The sequence below is a fragment of the Magnolia sinica genome, chromosome 11 (genome assembly GCF_029962835.1).
Source record: "Magnolia sinica isolate HGM2019 chromosome 11, MsV1, whole genome shotgun sequence".
In the NCBI taxonomy this organism is placed as follows: domain Eukaryota; kingdom Viridiplantae; phylum Streptophyta; class Magnoliopsida; order Magnoliales; family Magnoliaceae; genus Magnolia; species Magnolia sinica.
In genome coordinates, this window is record NC_080583.1 from 67,229,150 (window position 1) to 67,249,850 (window position 20,701).

The following is a 20,701-nucleotide window of genomic DNA, read 5'->3' on the forward strand; positions in this document are numbered from 1 at the left end:
CGTGGTCACCTGTGGCTTGAGATTCAAATCATGTTCATATGATGCCAATATACAGGAGCTGACCATCCTGTATATGATATGTCTACGCCATTAATCTGTTTTGCCATATCATTCAGGTCAATGAGCCCAAATATAAGGCAGATACAAATTTCAAGTGGACCACACCATAAGAAATAGTAGGGATAATAACATATCTGATGTTTATTTGCCATCCAATCTGTTCGTAAGTTAAAGACTCCAACCTCAATGAAGTGAAAACACAAAAATCAGCTTGATCCAAAACTACCGTGGCCTCTAAGAAGTTTTTAACGGTTGGAAATCGATCCCCACTTTTTTCTGTAGTGCGGTCCACTTGAAATTTAGATTTACCTCATGTTTGAGCCTATGCCCTGAAATAAACTGGCAGAAAATGATGAACAAAGTGAATATAACACACGAGCCCCACAGATCTTAGAACTGCAAGAATCCAGGCTACTGGCAATTCCCATTCTTTCAATTATTCTCATGTCCTTTGTCTTAGAATTCATTCTCATATATTTTTCAATAGATCTGTACATGTACATATATAGCAGAGGATCACTGGTGTAGATCCTACAATCACGCTACAGACACTATAATCAAGCTATAGATCCTACAATCAAGCTATTCTAATAAGGAATCTGCTCACACCTCATGTGCAACCACATTCTCACTAGAATAGGAAAGAATAATTACAGGGATCTTGCTAGAATAGGAAAAAAATAATTACAGTATTTCAGCACTCCCCCTCAAGTTGGTGCATAGATGTCACACATGCCCAACTTGTCCAAAATCTTTGCGAACGCTCGATTTGAAATAGCTTTGGTGAGGATATCGGCTAACTGATCCTCTGATCGAATCTTAGGTAGCTCCACAATTTTTGCATCTAGCTTCTCCTTAATGAAGAATCTATCTACCTCCACGTGCTTTGTGTGGTCATACTGAACCGGATTATGGGCAATATCACATACTGCCTTATTGTCACAATACAGTCGAATTGGTTGCCTAGGCAGATAGCCCAAATCCCTTAAGAGAAGTCTTAGCCATAACACTTCACAAATTCCAAGTGCCATACCTTTGAATTCAGCTTCCGCACTGGAACGTGCAACAACATTCTGTTTTTTGCTTCTCCATGTAACAAGGTTACCACCTACAAAGGTGAAGTATCCTAAAGTAGATCGCCTGTTATCTATTGCTCCAGCCCAGTCTGCATCAGCATATGCATCTATATTTTGACAATCTACATTTTTACTGAATAAAATTTCCTTTCCAGGAGCAGCCTTCAGATACCTCAAAATGCGCATAACTGCAATCATATGCTGCTCTCCAGGATTGTGCATAAATTGGCTGATAATACTCAACGCATAGGCAAGGTCCGGCCTAGTGTGTGATAAGTACATTAATCTTCCTACAAGTCTCTGGTATCTTCCTTTATCAACTGGTACCCGATCAGCCTTAACACATAACTTCAAACCTTCTTCCATTGGTGTATCAACTGGTTGACACGCTAACATACCAGTTTCTTGTAATAAATCTAAGGTATATTTCTTTTGAGATTGAAAGATACCTTTATCAGATCGAGACACTTCGATTCCAAGGAAAAATTTCAATGGACGAAGATCTTTCATTTCAAATTCTCTAGACAAGTAACTTTGTAGATTCTTCCTTTCTTCAGAGTCATTTCCTGTGACCACCATATCATCCACATATACAATGAGTGCAGTGATCTTGCCTTGCCGTTTCTTTAGGAACAAGGTGTGGTTTGAATTGCTTTGATGGTAGCCAAAGGCTCTCATAGACTTTGTGAATCTTCCGAACCATGCTCTTGGAGATTGTTTTAGCCCATATAATGATTTCTTTAATCTGCACACCTTCTGACTGTGTATTTCTGGTATCATGCATCCTGGTGGGAGATCCATGTAGACTTCTTTGGACAACTCGCCATGGATAAAGGCGTTCTTTACATCAAATTGTCGTAATGGCCAATTCAAGTTTGCAGCTAGAGACAACAACACACGAACTGTGTTGATTTTAGCTACAGGTGCAAATGTCTCTGTATAATCAATCCCATAGGTTTGGGTGTATCCTTTGGCCACCAGTCTCGCCTTAAAGCGTTCAATTGTACCGTCTGCTTTATACTTCACAGTAAAAATCCATCGACATCCAACTGGTCTCTTTCCCTTTGGACAATCAACAAGTTCCCAAGTTTTATTTTTTAACAAGGATTCTACCTCCTCATTCATGGCGGCTCTCCACCTCGGATCGGCTAAGGCTTCCTGCACACTGTTAGGAATAGATACAATAGATAATTGATTTACAAATGACTGATTTGATTCAGACAGACGATGGTTAGACACATAATGACTCATAGGATATTTGACTTTACTGGAAAGTACGGGTTCATATGTGGGTTTGGGGATACCTCTAGTATGATGTTGTGGCAATTGTTTTCTCTCAAGTTCAAATACAAGATAAGGATCATCCTCAGCAAGCGATGGGTGTGGTGGTGACTCAGGTGCAAGTAGTGTGGAGGATTCGCACGAACGTGCCATAACTTCAGTTTCGGAGTGTGTATCACCACTTGAATCCAATTCACTCACTTCTTGAATGACCGGTCGTGTATCAACTTGGTTACCAGGTAGAACTTCTCTAGAAATATGAACATCATAGTCTAGAGTTTGAACTTCCTTCTGATACTCCCCCTGAAGTGCAGGCTTAGAATAATACATGGAGTCTTCATGAAAAACTACATCCAATGTAATAAACATTCGTTGAGTGGGAGGTTGATAGCAACGATACCCCTTTTGATGAGTAGCATACCCGAGAAAGACACATCGCAATGCTCGAGGTTGCAACTTGTTGCATTGATGCTTATGAAGGTGCACGAATGCTACACACCCAAAGACATGTGGAGGCAAGTTTGGGGTGGCTGGGGTGTCAACTGTGTCAGTAAGAGCTTGGGATGGTGTTTGGAAAGCAATAGTGCTGGAAGGTACTCGGTTGATTAAGTATACTGTAGAGGCAAGTGCTTCTCCCCAATAGGTTAACGGCATATGGGCTTCGATTAATGAAGCATGGACAACCTCCAACAAGTGACGATTTTTCTTTCAGCCACCCCATTCCGTTGGGGTGTATTAGGACACGAAGTTTGATGAATAATACCATGGGCTTTCAAATATCGCTGAAATTCAGAGCTCATATATTCTCCGCCATTGTCGCTGCGGAGGACCTCAATCTGTGCATTGTATTGAGTACCAATCATTTTATGAAAATTTTGAAAGAGCAAGTTTACTTCACTTTTGGCCTTCATCAAACACACCCAAGTTAACCTGGTACAATCGTCAATAAAGGTAACAAACCAACATGATCCACCCAAGGTGGGGATGTTGGATGGACCCCAAACATCAGAATGTATGACCATAAAAGGAACTGGACTTCTATTCAAACTCAATGGAAAATAAGTACGATGGCTCTTTGCAAGTTCACAAATATCACACTGAAAACTTGAAACATTAAATCTTGCAAATAAATAAGGAAATAATTTCTGCAGGTAACCAAAAGAGACATGCCCTGGACATCGATGCCATAATAAGATGTCAGATTTTTCCTTCTCCCCCTGAGAACCATCCATCGCGAAAGCTTGAGACAGTTTGGTTGAACTATCTGACGCCAAGTCGAGGTAATACAACATTACTTGCTTAATACCACACCCAATCGTCTACCTTGTTCGGATGTCGTTAAACACACAAAAGTTGGGCAAAAAAATGACAACACAAGACAAGGAAGTGGTTATTTAGGAAACTGACAACAAATTATAGTTCAAAGAAGGAACAACTAAAACAACATCTAAATTCAAAGTATCAGTGAGCGGCAAGGATCCTTCCCCACTAACCGGGGTGGAACTACCATTGGTAGTAGAAATGAACTTTTGTAAGGATGGTTTAATTTGTGAAACTTGTTTAGAATCAAATGTCATATGATCGGTAGCACCAGAATCAATTATCCACGTACTATTAGAAACAGGTGTACACATATTTAAAAACTTACCACCATTACCCGTTGTTGCTGCCAAAGCTGAAGCTTTTCCAACAATTTTATCCTCTGTCTTGGTTTCAGCAACTGCAACCGTGGAGGTCTTCTTGGAATTCTTCTCTCATGGATCACGGCTGTGATCCCACCATTCTGGATACCCTACAAGCTCAAAGCATCGACTCTTGGTATGACTAGTTTGATCACAATGAGTGCACTTATAGGTGGATTTGTCAGCACCATTTTTGTGATGGCTGGGCCTTGCTCGGTCCTGCTGATTTTGAGATTGCCAGTTTTGGACCACCATGGCTGAAGCTTCAATATTTTCTGGTTCTTCATTCATCACTGTGCGCCGAATAGATTCACGGCGGATCAGTGCATAACATTCTTCTAATTCAGGAATAGATTCCTTTCGTAGAATTTCACCACGGATTTGTTCGAATTCACCATCTAATCCAGTAAGGAAAATGAGTACCCTTTGTCGCTGAATTACTTTTCGATAAGCTTCAACATCTTTCTCACTTTCCATGATCACCTTATCACGATGATCTAACTCACAGAAAAGTTCAGTCAATTCTCCATATTACATAGATAGTGCTTTACCCTTCTGTTTGGTAGAGAAGGCTTTTTGATTCAAGGCAAACACCTGTAACTCATCTGTTCCATCATAGAAAGCTTTAGAAAGATCTTTCCAAATATCACGAGCAGTGGGTAAGTGAAGATATCACTTCATAATTTCTGGAGACATAGACATCAATAGCCATCTTTTTGACTTTTTGATTATCTGCATACCACTTCTCATATCCCTCATCGTTCGCTGCAGGGATTTTTGAGTTTTTCCGAATAAAGAAAAGTTTCTCCTTCTTAGCAATATGCTTCTCTATAATTTGAGGCCATATATCATAATTTGTCTCGTTGAGTACAATCCCTGCATTGAAAGATGAACCTTCAGATTGAATAATAATAGATACAGATTGGTTACCAGATGTTGTAGATTCTGGCTGAACCATAGTGCCCTCCTTCTACCGCCACAGGCTTTGAAGGCACTTGTTGTGTGATGTTAATGGAGAATGCAATCAGATAGAAGCAGGTCTTTTCGTAGCTTTGATACCATCTTAGAATTCATTCTCATATATTTTTCAATAGATATGTACATGTACATGTATAGCAGAGGATCACTGATATAGATCTTACAATCACGCTACAGACACTATAATCAAGCTATAGATCCTACAATCAAGCTATTCTAATAAGGAATCTGCTCACACCTCATGTGCAACTATATTCTCACTAGAATAGGAAAGAATAATTACAGGGATCTTGCTAGAATAGGAAAAAAATAATTACAGTATTTCAGCACTTTGTTAATACACATTTAATCAAGCACTTAGAAAAAATAATTGCATGTAAAATTTTTCCCTTGAGAAAATCCTGTTAGATATAGCTGACTTCTACTACTCTGCTAGTACTATTATTATTATACTGACATGCAGCACAACTGCATGTTAGAGGCATTTGTAATAGATAATACCTCCAAATGTAAATAAACAATCAATATCTTGACTCAACAACAATATAAATTATTATTATTTAGTAATTGTAGGTTTCCTACCTATAAAAGAAAAACAAAACTCCACTTGCCACCATTTAAAACTATTATTATCACAGTCCAGGAAAATGACAAAACAACACATTTAACAAAGAGAGAGCTTCACCGTGACCACGCCCATGGATGGTTTATCCAACGCATTATGGTTTTCATCTAAAGGTCGCGTTATCGTGCATTCCCATGCTAGCAAGGGCAATGTTAAAGTTGAGTAGTACAGGAGATTCTTTGGACAGAGTTCATCAACCATACCCACATGCACAAGCTTAGGTGCTCTCTGTTCATTGAAAACAGAGCGTTGTTTTCTTTGTTTATTGTTCCGCCATCCAAGAAGTAATTTTTTTTTTCTTTATTATTATTATTATTATTATTATTATTTATTTTTTGTTATCACTAACGTTCTGTTCTGACCTCACATCGACTATTGGATAAAAGGTCTCGATCCTTTGAAGCAAGGAAAAAGTGCCTCCCATATGATTGGTCGGCATTATTACATGTCACATAAATGTAAGCCAATCTAGTGCATCCAGTACGTGGGGCCCAGCACCAATAGAACATAGACTAATCTGACACTTTAATTGCCTTCACCATCCAATTGCTAGCTTTCAAATGGGAACACAATCAGATTATTACGATTGTTCATTCAGTTGAAATTTTGGGCTATAATCCGTCTACAAAGGCTCTATGATTTGGATAGTCTAGATTGGCAAACGTGTATGCTCCGTTTGAAGTTGAAAGTGGAAGCCAACTACCACCTACCACAGTTTGGGGGACCCCAGTTGCTTGTCCACCTTAAATTGATTTACTTATGCGTAGTGTTCGAATTATCGGTATCACTATAAGTTTCGCTGACCAGGCGGGGATATAATATCGATATCACCGATAGTATCGCTGATAACCGGAAATGCGGGGAAATATGGGAAAAATGGTGAATTTTTCAGCGAATCTTTAAGAGATGTTAAAATGTATATATTTGCATATTTAGAAATTTTTTAAAAAAATGCAAAAAGAATTAATACATAACAAGTTTCCATTTAATGGGACCTTAAAAACATGTGTTTTTGTAAGAAATCAGTTGAACCATCCCATCCAACCTATTTAATTATCCAACCTTCTATTCAAATATCCATCGATATTGCAAAATATCAACACATGATATTTCACCAAGAAATCATCAACAATTGTAAAAGAAACGAAAGATTATGGTCTCAATATCGTGCGTGTTGCGATTTCGATAATATCGAGATATTATTAATATTATCAATGACAAATTGAACACTACATACAATCATGTGCATATGAAAAAAATGTTGAAGTAATTTTTTTTTCTAATAAATAAAATTTTGATTATATCAATACGTTGCCAATATCATTGAAATATCATCATAGACTTATGATACAAGCATTGCCTAGAATTTACATAGTCGAAAATATTGACAATACATTGGCGATATTGATTCATTGGCAAGACAAGCGACACCTAGAATTTACATAGTTGAAAAAATTGGTGATTATATTAGCGATATTGATACGTTGGCGATACTTAGCGATACATTGTAATATTAGAAATTTCTGATACTACCAGCGTTATCAGTAACGCTAAGCTAGAGATACAGATAATATCGGAGATAATTCGAACACTACTTATGCCATTATCATTTTTTAATTTAAAACAGTAGAAATGATTGTTTGATAGGTAGGGAAAGAAAAGAAAGCAAACAAATCAATAATAATAGTGATTTCCACTGCATGGTAAAAGATTGGATTTAAAAAATTAAATTGCGATTGATTTACGAGAAAGATTAATATAAAATCTTATATTTATTAGATAATAATTTTCTATATATAATGTCAGTAAAAAGTAAATGTTAATATTATTAATGACAACTTTATAAAGTTTATTATTTTCTTTGCAAATTAATTAGGAGAAAACGTTAAAACAAGATAAAATTAGACTAATGTTACAACTGTAATGAGTGTAAATATCAATTTTCTTCTTTTCTTTTGTTTTAATTAATTTCATTCTTTGATGAAGAAGGAGGATAAAAGGCCCAACTCTATATGATGGATGGGTGGTCCCGTGGGTTGACATTAGATTCCCACTCAGCAAAGCTCTTGTGTTGCTTACGTGTCTCCTTTTCTACGTGCCGATTTCTTCCCGCTTTCTCTATTTTCTCTTGCATTTCTTCAAATTTTTTCTGTCCACAAAAAATAAATAAATTTAATAATGATAATAACAATAATTAGAAAAAAATATTAATAAAGATTCTACATTTCCTTTTTCTTTTGTTTCTTCTTGCAATCCTTTTGCATGTGAAAACAAGTATCACGTGTAAGATCTGACCGTAAATTCCATTCATCTGGAGTCTGAAGTCAGAAAAATATGATCATCCAGTGGGCCATAGAATTTGGACCATTGGGGAATTTTCTTAGTTGTTCTTTTGTTTTCAGTAGGTTTGGTCCACTTGAAGCTTGTAGGGGACCAAATTGTGCCAATGAAAACAGTAAAAACGGTAAAGATTCGCTGCATGAAATGACAATTTTAGTCTTTCCAATATGGGTTCCATGCTTGTGGGCCGGTGTGTACATGGAATTAGATAAAGTGTTGGAAGCAATTTGTGGATGTGTATGGATTATCCCCACGCCTTCTGTTATGATACCATGTCGAACAACAACTTTCTTTAAATGCTCGAGCTGTTTATCAAGGGACCTTAACACTCTAATGTGTCCATTCATGGCTAGAGAGATCAGGGTCACGACGCAATTCACATTCATGCGTTGGTTAGGTTGGATATTCCCCTAACACCACGTATGCCCTACTTTGCTTTACTACTGTATAGAAAAATCAGACAACGGCCTTTCTTCCTTTTACTGGGCTTTTATTGTGCAGTGACTACAACACCACTGGCTAATTAGTGTTGGGATATGGTGGGATTTGATTGGACCATCTATTCCTGTAAGAGGCCGATCACGTAACAACTTTTCAATGAACAAGGATTCAGTGAAGCCAGAAAAAATGAGGTCAGGACATGACTGTGTGGCCCACCTTAATGTATGTGTTGCCCGGACGCGGATCAGATAATGACAAGTTGAGTAGCGAGTCAGCTACTGAAGTGACATCACCAAGTTCTGTGGGCCCCACTTTGATGTATGTGTTGTATCCACACCGTCCATCTATTTTGAGATATCATTTTAGAGTATGAGCCAAAAAATGAAGCAGATAAAAATCTGTGGTGGACCCCACCACAAAAAACAGTGGGGAGAGTGATTCCCACCATTGAAACTATCCTAAGGCCCGCCATAATGTTTATTTGAAATTCAACCTGTTCAAAAGTTAAAAAAGACATGAAAGAAGGGAAAACACAAATATCAGGTTGATCTAAAACTCTCTTGGCTTTTAGAAGTTTTTAATGGTGAGCGTCACTGCCCCCACTGTTTTCTGTGTTGGGGTCCACTGGAGCTTTGGATTTAACTCATTCTTTGGATCTTGCCCTAAAATTATCTCTCAAAGTGGATGGACGGCGTGGATACAAAACATACATCATGGTGGGGCCCATAAGACTTAGTGACGTCACTTCAATAGCGAGTCTCCCTACTCAACCTGTCAGTAGCTAATCCGCGCCCGTGTTGCCCAGCTCATTTTAGGGCTTAAGATTATAATGAAGTAGATACAGATCACAGTTGGACCACACCACAGGAAACAGTGGTGATTAAACGCCCATCATTAACACTTTAGTCGGTGTTAACTGGCTAACATTTAATCCGCTCCCTACCCAATCTGCCTTGGATTGAGAAGACAGTACCAACTATTGGTTGGTGCTTGAAAAGCTATGTGGCGTCACCACGTCGTATGTTTTTTATCTACTCCGTTCATCTATTTTACTGGCTCATTTTAAGAGATGATAAAAAAATGAGGCAGATATAAATCCCTGAACTACATCATAGGAAACAGTGGTGATTGAACACCCACCATTAAAAATTTCTGCCGACAACAAAAGTTTTAGATCAAGCTGCTATGTACATGTGTTTGGGCATGGATTGGCTACTACTCCCACCTAGAGACAGAAGGTGGTGAGAGGAGCTCTAAGTCTCATTGTGTTTTATCCATGTTGTCCATCCATTTTGATGGATATTTTAGGGCAAGATTCAAAAAGGAGGTAGATCAAAGGCTCAAATAGACCACACCATATGAAACATTGGTGACAATGATGCATACCATTGAAACCTTATTACTGCCCACCATGATGTTTATTTGCCGTCCAAACTATTCATAAAGTCACATGGACTGGATGAAGGGAAAAGATAAATACTAGTGATTGCTTGCCTCCAAGTGCAGAGGTTCGTAAGTAGTATCCCGTGAATACAGAATCGATCCCATAGGGAGATGAATTGTGAGAAGAAAAAAAAAAAATCAAATGCAAAACAAACTAAGTAATAAAAATTAATCTGATGATTTGATTTTGAGATTTTTGAATGGATGTAATTCAACTGAATAAAATAACACCCAAGCTTCAAAGTTTCACACATAGATTAATGTTCCAAAATCATGATGACTTGGATAACACAACTAGGATCTGAGCACTATGGTCAACCTAATCGAAAAATAAAACAATTTAAATATTTTAATAAATGATATAAAAGATTAGAAAATAATGGATTTGCACCATTGACATATATTCTCAAGCGCCAGTGATTTTAAGTATTCAATATCTATAGGATAATGAATATCAAAGAAATATAACAGGTTGAGAACCTCTCCTATCTAGGAAATCTGATTGATCTAGGGTAAGCTTATTTATCAATGTAGATCTTATATGATGGAAACATATGGATCTCACAAGAGGATAAAAAAACAAAACCTAAATAATTAATAACATGCATACACCATTCTTCTCATCATTAAAACAATCAATCATCATAATCTTAAAAAATTATTAACCCCATGTACTTCTCTTCTAGCTTGGGCTAGAAGAAACTTAGAAAAACGTAATTAAATTGCAGAAATAAAAAGCAACAAGAAAGAAAGAAAAAAAAATGCAAATAGAAAAGATCTAAAATAAAAAAAACAACTTATAAAGCTTTAATAAAACTAAAAACTCTTTAAAAACTCTAAATATTACTCTTGAATGCTTCTAATGATGTTTTAGAATGCCCTAGGAGGCCCTATTTATAAGTAGGAAACTCCAATTTTCGTACAAAGTTGAAAACCCTAGAAAACGCATCAAATATAGGTTTTTTTTTAAAATAGACTTCTCGCTGCATAGTTCGTTTAAAATAGATTTCCTACTGCGTTTAGTTTTCCAAAATAGATTTCAGAGCTTTAGAATACACTATTCAGGACGATTTTAGGATTCTTCACTTCAAATCTTCGATTCTTTTCATTTTCCACTTGGTTTTCTTGGATCTTTGGCATGTGAATTCTTCAATCTTGGTTCCTAAGATCCATCCCTTGCCTTGGTGATTTTTTAGTATCAAATTCTTACTTTTTAGCACTATTTTTTAATCCAAGCTCTTAAATTCACCTTGCAACACATACATGAGTAAAATAAAATATTAAGATGATTTATGTTCATAAAACTAAGATATAAATGGAGAAAATTATGCAATATTTGAGTCTCAACACACCCCCCAACCAGCATTTTGCTAGTCCCGAGCAAAATAAGCGAAGAAAAATAAAAATAAAAATAAGAATAAAAATTAATTTTTTTTTAATTTTTTTTTATGAAAAAAATTATAACTACACCACTTTCATAGGTAATCTCGATTGCATTTAACATATGTAACAAGCCTTTAAACCCATAGGTTTCCCCTAGTGGACGAGTTATAGTCTCGTGAGGGTTTCCAGAAATGTTATCCACAAACATTGAAAATAAGAAAAATATTTCAACACTAAAAAGTTTATACAATTATGCCCCCATTCATCATATGAATTCCAAAACAAAACAATACTTAACCCAAGTCTGAAGTTAGTTAGAATCTCAATTTTCTAATCCATTACATCATTGAGTTCAGATACCTAATCAAAATTTAGAATAGTTATGGTCCAATATCCTTAGGTGCTCCGTGACACTAGTCTAACTTTGAGAAATATGCATGTTCCCTATCCTAACTCCTTTCAATCATCCTAAGAATATGAAATCTCTAGTTATCTCATTTTCTTCATGATATTTCTTCTTTTATCATTGTATCCTTATTATTATAGACTACCCTTAGATGAAGATTCCCATCGGGTTTGCTTCATAACCTAAGGTATTATACTTATAATGGTAACAGTAATGGATACTTAGGTATCCTTACTCTGGATTACTGACACGATTGTTATGGTCATTGCATTTATGCTCTATAATAAAAATTTCTTTTTTCCATCACTCTTTTTTTTTTCCAATATTCTCTCTTTTAAACATATATCAATGGTACTAGTTCATTCAATCTTGTTTGAATCAAAAGTTGTTATTCTAGTTCACATATCTTATTCCTCACTTAGTTAGATAGGGTGTATTGTGAATTCAGTACATCAAATTACAACTCACTTTAAACTAGTGATTAGATAATTGACCTCAAGTTTATAATTTTCAATTGTAAGAATTCTGACTACTATCATCCTAGAATAAATATTAACTTTGCCTTTGGAATTCGCATAATATCATGTTTACATTCTTGTATATAAACATATTATTTTGAAAATGTTGAATTTTTTTTTCCATAAACCTAAAAAAATAAAGAAAAAAACTTAAACTTAACTGAAACCTAAAAATAATAAAAATAATAATAAAATAAACTGAAACCTAAAAAAAAAAACATTTACATGGATGACTATCCACACCCCCCAACCTAAAATCTACATTGTCCATAATGTAATAATAATGTAATGCAGAGAATAATAAAAATAAAAGAAAGGGTGGATAGTACCTGCCATGAAAAGCTCACTTGCTATGTGACACTAAAAAAAATGAATATGATACAAATCCTACACAAATGCTCCGTCAGACTAGGAGCATCATTCTGAATATTCTGGCTCATGAAGAGGGACAGACTCCTCTCCCAAATGAAAGTTTTCCACATAAGGCTTCAATCTTTGACCATTAACCTTGAACACATTGCCATTACGTGGATTCTCAATTTCAACAGCCCCATGAGTATAAATATTCTTTACAATGAAGGGTCCTGTCCATCTTGATCTTAACTTTTCCGGAAAGAACTGGAGACAGGAATTGTACAATAGGACTTTTTGCTGAGGTTCAAAATTCTTCCTCAGGATATTTTTGTCATGAAAAGCTTTGGTCTTCTCTTTATAGATTTTAGAATTTTCATAGGAGTTTCTCCTCAACTCCTTTAATTCATTCAATTCTAATTTCCTTTGTCCACTTGCTTGATCCATATCAAAGTTTAATTTCTTTATTGCCCAGTAGGCTCTATGTTCCAATTCCACAGGCAAGTGGCAAGCCTTCCCATACACCAATCTGTATGGAGACATTCCAATCGGGGTCTTATAAGTAGTCCTATAAGCCCATAAAGCGTCGAATAGTCTGAGGGACCAATCTTTCCTATCTGGCCTTATAGTTTTCTCTAAAATGTGTTTGATTTTCGGATTAGAAATCTCAGCTTGTCCACTTGTTTGTGGGTGGTATGGGGTGCTCACTTTATGCTTGATGCCATATTTCTTCATCAAAGCCTTAAATGTCCTATTGCAAAAGTGAGACCCGCTATCACTAATGATGGCCTTTGGAGTTCCAAATCTAGCAAAAATATTTTCCTTGAGGAATCGTATGACCACTTTATTGTCATTGGTCCTACTTAGAACTGCCTCAATCCACTTTGAAACATAGTCCACACCAACCAATATATAAAGAAAACCAAAAGAAGATGGAAATGGACCCATAAAATCAATACCCCAACAATAAAAAATCTCCAATGGTAAAATTGGGGATAAAGGCATCATGTTACGCCGGGACACTCTTTCCAACCTTTGACATCTATCACAAGCAACACAGAAAGCATGGGTGTCTTTAAACATGGTGGGCCAGTAAAAATCACACTGTAGGATTCTTGCAGTGGTTTTCTTAGCAGAAAAATGGCCACCACATGCTTCCATGTGACAAAAAGAAATAACACTTCGAACTTCATCCTCTGGGACACAACGTCTAAAAATTTGATCAGTCACATATTTATATAAATACGGGTAATCCCAGAAGAAGTTCCTAACCTCGGTTTCAAAAGGCTTCCTATCTTGTGACTTTCAATGATATGACATTTTTTCCGTTACAAGATAGTTCACTATATCCGCATACCAAGGCAATTTGGAGATCGCAAATAATTGTTCATCATGGAAAGTGTCCTGGATATGTATCTCCTCAGTGAAATCATCTAACACCAATCTAGAAAGGTGATCGGCTACTACGTTTTCTACTCCTTTCTTATCTTTTATTTCTAAGTCAAATTCTTGGAGTAGGAGGATCCATCTCAAAAGTCTCGGCTTTGCATCCTTCTTAGATGACAAATATTTCAAAGCCGAGTGATCCGTGAAAATGACCACTTTGGATCCCAACAAGTAGGACCTAAACTTATCCAAAGCAAAAACTACTGCAAGTAACTCTTTTTCAGTTGTTGAGTAGTTCACTTGGGCTGAATTTAGAGTTTTACTCGCATAGTGAATAATGTAGGGCCGTTTTTCTTTCCTTTGGCCCAAAATAGCCCCTATGGCATAATCACTTGCATCGCACATTAGTTCAAAAGGAAGTGTCCAATCTGGTGGATGTATGATAGGTGCAGCGGTAAGGGATGATTTAATTTTATTAAAGGCACTTGCACACTCATCTGTCCACTTAAATGGAACATCCTTTTGAAGAAGATTAGTCAAGGGTATAGTAATCACACTAAAGTCCTTGATGAATCTTCTATAAAAACCAGTATACCCTATAAGTGATCTAATATCTCTAACAGTTCGGGAGATAGGTAGATTAGCTATAATGTCGAGTTTTGAGCGATCTACCTCGATTCCATTTTTGGAGATAACATGGCCCAAAACAATTTCCTTTTAAACCATGAAATAACATTTCTCCTAATTTAAGACAAGGTGTTTCTCTTCACACCTAGACAAGACAAGAGATAAATTGTTGAGGCATTCCTCAAAACTACTCCCAAATACAGAGAAGTCGTCCATGAAAACCTCAAGAAACTTTCCAACCATATTTAAAAAAAATACTTAACATACACCATTGGAGAGTTGCTGGGGCATTACACAATCTAAATGGCATCCGTTTGAAAGCAAACGTGCCAAATAGACAAGTGAACGTGGTTTTCTCTTGGTATTTAAGGGCTATCTCTATTTGGTTATATCTAGAATATCCATCAAGAAAATTGTCACGCCCCAGACTCGGTAACCGGACTCACAAGGAACCCGATGGCCGGTTCTGGCCGCAACAGCCTCCGTAGTACCCCATTCTCAGCTCCTGAGGTAGGTTCCGATCCTGGGATCCTACAAGGAGGATTTTCATAACAATATAATCACTTCCAATGCGAGCATACTCAAGATCACAGCAAGTACATCTGAGAATAACAAAGGCACACATCACAAAATCTACTAAAAATTTGAACTTTTACAATCATCCAAAAGGTCCAAAAGGACATACATGAGAATAAAAGGAAAAGAGAGAGAAATCAGCAACACTGGAGTCTTCACCGCTCAACTCTACTCCATGCTCTGCTGCTACGGCGCCTACCTAGAGTCTCCTGCACGTATCAATCGTGCATAAGCTTATAGAAGCTTAGAGGGTGGTGTAAGTGTGTGACAATGGTGCACAGAAGAATAGTAGGAGGTATAAGGAGAGAAGCATAATCAATGAACATATCACTAGTCTTACCAAGGCTTACCATGAATGCGATGCAATAAGTAATGAGTGTCATACCAAGGCAATGTATGAAAGGGGGGCTTGTACAGCCAATGGTAATGCGATGTAAGTGATGTCAATGCTCATATCCAAACCATAAGTCAAGTACATTTTCAATCATAAGGAAATCACCGGGGTGCATTACACTGCTGAATGACTGCCGCCCCGCACAGTCAAACGAGCGTAAGAGACCTCACTACCCGCCCGTGGACAACCAATCACCAACAAGGCCTCGAAGGTAGCGGACCCATTTACGAGCCGGTCGACTCAGCCTAGCAATGCCTCCTCACACCAGTGTAAGGCCACACCCCTATCCAACCGACTACACGAGCTGGGAGTCGCGGCCTAACGGTATAAGGCCCTCGTGCGCTCATGTATTCCACCCGGCCACGGCTGGAGCAGATCCTTAGTACCATGGAAGTTTTGGGAATCTCACCCATGGGCATCCTACGCACCCAGTATGCTCAAGTAATATTTCCGGTGTCCACACATGCGGCCATCCACAAATGTCCCTGTGGAGGCAAGGCCCTGATGAAGCAAGGGCGGTATCCTCATGAAATGCGATGCCAATGCATGAGTCGCACACACAGATCATGCACAAGTTTCAGGCACTCAATGTGCAAAAGGGGAGAAACTTCATCCCCGAATGACCACTATACAATGCAATCAATTCATACAGATGATGCATATGGGTCGCAATGATGTAAGTGTGCTACCTGAGGAATATGAAATCGTCTGTCCCAAGGAGGGTCAAGATCTAGGCACATCGACAGGTATTCTAAGAAGAAGAGAAGTCCTCTAGTGGGAGCCCAGTACTTTGGGATGACTTACAAACTAAGAGAGTCAAAATCCTAAGGAGGAACGGTCTAGCCAGGCCCAAGGTGGGCCTTTAACCACCTATAAGGGCCTCTATGGGCCTACCTTAGGGCCACCAAGGAGGACATCCAACCTCAACTCGGGTCCCAAAAGGTAGCCTACTATATATATAAAGAAAGGTCCAAGGCACAATCAACCCATGGCCTAGTGGGCCATACACTAAGCCTAAAAACAAAGGCAACCTGGTGGGCCCTTAAGCAAGGTTAGGGCCCAACCATAAGGGTCATAGGTTCATTCATTGTGGTAGGCCTAATGGGCAGCCCATTATCCCAACACATGGGAAATTCTTAAAATTTTAACACATGTAAGTTGGGCCTCACATCTCGGCCCAAGTATGGATTTATTATAGTGGGCAAACAAGGGCCCAACTACTTGAGTATTTGGCCCATAAGGCCCATCACAATGACATGGTAAATATAGGACCCAAGGGTTCAATGGGCCTATCAAAAGTTCCACCAACCAAGGCTATAAGGCCCTTACTTAACTAAGAGACTAGCCCAAGAAGAATCCTATTTGGGATGGGCCTTTAATCATACACTAATTAAGCCCAAAAAATAAAAATTAAGATGATAAGATACTGACATAAATCCTCCTCAAATCTAGTGGGCCATATTGCCCCAAAGAACATCTATAGGCAACAGTTATTGGGCTCAATGCCAAATTCCAGCCCACCCAAATTTCTGGGTTGGTTGGAGTTCAGCATTAGAAGTATTTCTTAGTATAATTAATTCTGGATGGCTCACACACATCACTGTGGGCCCCACCAGATGAGAGAGGATATACAATACATATATGAAATGGGACAGACAGTTAGAATGCAAGCCCAGCAGCCTAAGGCAGGGATGTCCCATGTGTAGGCAGTCCTATGGGCCTGGGGTATATGGCCCAAAAATCCACCTAATGTGTTCTAATTGAATAAAAAGGGGTAAGTATGATCAATCCCCTAAGGACCCTACATGGATGGGTGGTGGGACATTCAACACATCGAGGTGGGCCCACGAAGCAGGCTAGATGCCCCAGCCTGGGCGTCCCTGCCTAGTAGACCACTTCCAGCCATACCACGGGCAACTCAAATGTATTTTGGATCTGAAATTTTACAGAGTGATACTTCCATAGGTGACCTACACCCCCACAAAATTTCAAGATTTTTGGACACTTAGAAATATTTTAATTTATTTAAATAAAATAGACTGTCCAGAAAATCGGACTGACCTGGACGTCCCAACGTGGTGGGCCAGTCCGGCCCTTTCCATGGTGTACACAGAGGTCCATTGGCCCTGAAATTTGGTAAGTGGGTCCTAGAATGGGTGGAACATATCTCCACAAAATTTCAGAATTTTTAGACATATATAAATATTTTAATTTATTTAAAGAAATCAATCTGTCCTAAAAATCGGACTGATCTGGACACCGTATTGTAATGGGCCAGTCCAGCCACCACCATGGTGTGTACAGGTGTCCATTGGCCCCAAAATTTTGTAGGTGGGTCCTACCATAAGTGAACCACCTCTCTGTAAAATTTTATGATTTTTGGATACTCATAAATATTTTAATTAAATTAAGAATTTCAATCTGTCCAGGAAGGGATGTTGCTGTCCATGCATTGTTTACCCAATAAGGTGGGCCCAACCTTCATCCAAGAGAGGGAAAATGGAGGTTTAGTATTTTCTTCATAAAATAAAGTAAGGTGGGGTCCATAAAAGTGGCCCATCCCTCAAAGAAACCAAGCTGAAGTGTATATTTTCCCTCCATACATGTGGGCTGGACAGCCCAACAAGGTGGACCGCCCACCCCTATGGGCCTCCTTTTTGGGTACCATATCATGGACCATCTGAGGTATGACCCATCACACCTCATGGTGGGGTCCACACCTTCTCATTACACTCCATACTTATAAAGAAAATAATGACAATCATGATCCAAAAATCCATGCCAAAGATTGAACATGACAATCCATGCAACAGTCCAAGTTTTTGGACAGCAATACATGGCTGGACACATCAGCCTATATCTCAATAATCTTAGCCATAAAAAGGGTGTGTGGCCTTCCTCAGTGGGCCCCACATAAGTCCAGATCACATACTAGAACTAGGACACTTGCATGCATTTGATTAAGGTGTCCGATGATCATGGAGTTAGGTGATAAGAGCATCCCACCTTGCTGGATTTTTATTTTTATTTATTTTGGGACATCTAAGGCCCACTATAAATGGGCCACACACACACTATCATCCATACATCAGAGAAAAGAGAAGAAGGAAAGAGAGTAATCCGGCCATGGGGGTAGGGCCCCGCCACTAGTGGGCCCTCCCAAGAGTGAATCATACCCATACAACTACATTGATTTTACATGCAACATAAAATCACTACATGCATGATATATAATTGTTATGGATGGTTGGGATGCCATCCCAACATGATCCTTAGGGTCTAGATGACCTTAAGATGGAGTGGATTATAAAATACATCATGATGGGGTCCATGGAGAATGGCCCCATCATGGATCATGACATGCATGTAGGATGGGCCAAAGGGCCACATCCATGGGATCAAATGGGATCCCCACCATGGATTGGTGGGTCCCATATGATCCATCTAGAAAGAAAAAAAGATCAAAGGGTAGAAAATAAGATCAACAATTATAATCACCCACCTTGAATCTTCAAGCTACCACCAACACTAGGTACTCCAAGCTCCAAGCTTAAAGGTTCAATGGTCAAGATGAGTTTGTGATGGCTAGATGGAGGAAGAAAGGAAGGGAAAGTTGCTGAAAATTGGGAGAGGGAGGGCTGAAAATTCTTCCATGAAAGAGAAAAATGAGAGAATGAAGGAGGAGAGAGAGGAAGGGAAGGTTGTAGGGAAGTCATCATTACTCTCCCTCCTTGGTTAGAGAAAGAAATCATGACCTATGGTGATACAAACAATGCTTGCTAGGGTAGGTTAGGTGTGGGTAGTGTTTAGGATGGGTAGTGTTTATTCCATGGGAATTGTAGTGTGTGTGGGTGGTGTGCATGGGAACTTGTGCCTGAGAGTGGTCCATATGCTTTTGTACAAAAAGTGGGCCACATGATGAAATGCTCACAACTTTTGATCTATAAGTCGGATGAATGCACAAGACGCGTCGTTGGAATCGCAACGACGATGCGGTCACAATGTTATAGGTCTCAACTCGATCCGAGTCGGGTCTTCATGATTGGGCTCACGGATGACCGCAAACACTATCCAAGGGTCACGGGTCGCCGGGATTCGACCGGTAGGACCGCGGGATCAAGATGGACGGAATGCATACTCACACACACACATGCACACATGCGAACTCGGGTCGGGTCTCACAACCCTCCCCACCAACAAAGAAATTTCGTCCTCGAAATTAAACAATCTTAGACAAAATAAAAGACAAAACACCACAATCATATAGCAATCATCATATATGAAAGGCAATACAAACAATCATATATCAATCAATCATCAAACAAATGGGGATAACGCTCTCTAATCTCGGCCTCACGTTCCCAAGACGCCTCGGCCTCTGAATGATGACCCCATTGCACCTTCACTAAGGGAATGACCTTGGTCCTGAGGACCTGCTCCTTCCGATCAAGGATACGAATCAGCTGCTCAATATAAGAAGCATCCTCACGGACCTCAAGTGGCTGCCAATCAATCACAGGAATAGTGTCCGACCCACATCTCCGCAACATAGAAACATGAAACACGTTGTGGATTGCAGACAACTCAGGAGGTAAGGCAAGCCTATAGGCCACAGCGCCCACGCGCTCGGTAATCTCAAAAGGTCCGATGAATCTCGGGGCAAGCTTACCCTTCACATCAAAGCGAACCACGCCCTTCATAGGCGAGACCTTGAGATACACCATGTCCCTGGCTGCGAACTCGAGGGGTCGACGCCGACGATCAGCAAAACTCTTCTGCCGGCTCTGGGCTGTGCGCATCCTCTGCCTGATAACATCAATAACCTCTGACGTCTGCAGCACAAGCTCGGGACCTAAGAGACGACGCTCTCCAACCTCGGTCCAACAACTAGGAGATCTGCACGGTCTGCCATAAAGTGCTTCAAAAGGAGCCATGCCGATAGTCGCCTGATAGCTGTTATTGTATGCGAACTCGGCGAGGCGCATATGCTCGTCCCAACTGCCCGCAAAGTCGATCACACAAGCCCTGAGCATATCCTCAAGGATCTGGTTGACCCTTTCGGTCTGTCCATCTGTCTGCGGATGATAAGCGGTGATGAGATGCAAAGTGACCCCCAATGCCTGTTGAAAACTCC

General features: G+C 39.1%; 1 pseudogene; it reads right to left on the minus strand.

Moving 5' to 3' along the window:
* LOC131219272 (cellulose synthase-like protein E6) overlaps positions 1-20,701 on the minus strand; it is a 51,005-nt pseudogene that overhangs the window by 7,047 nt on the left and 23,257 nt on the right.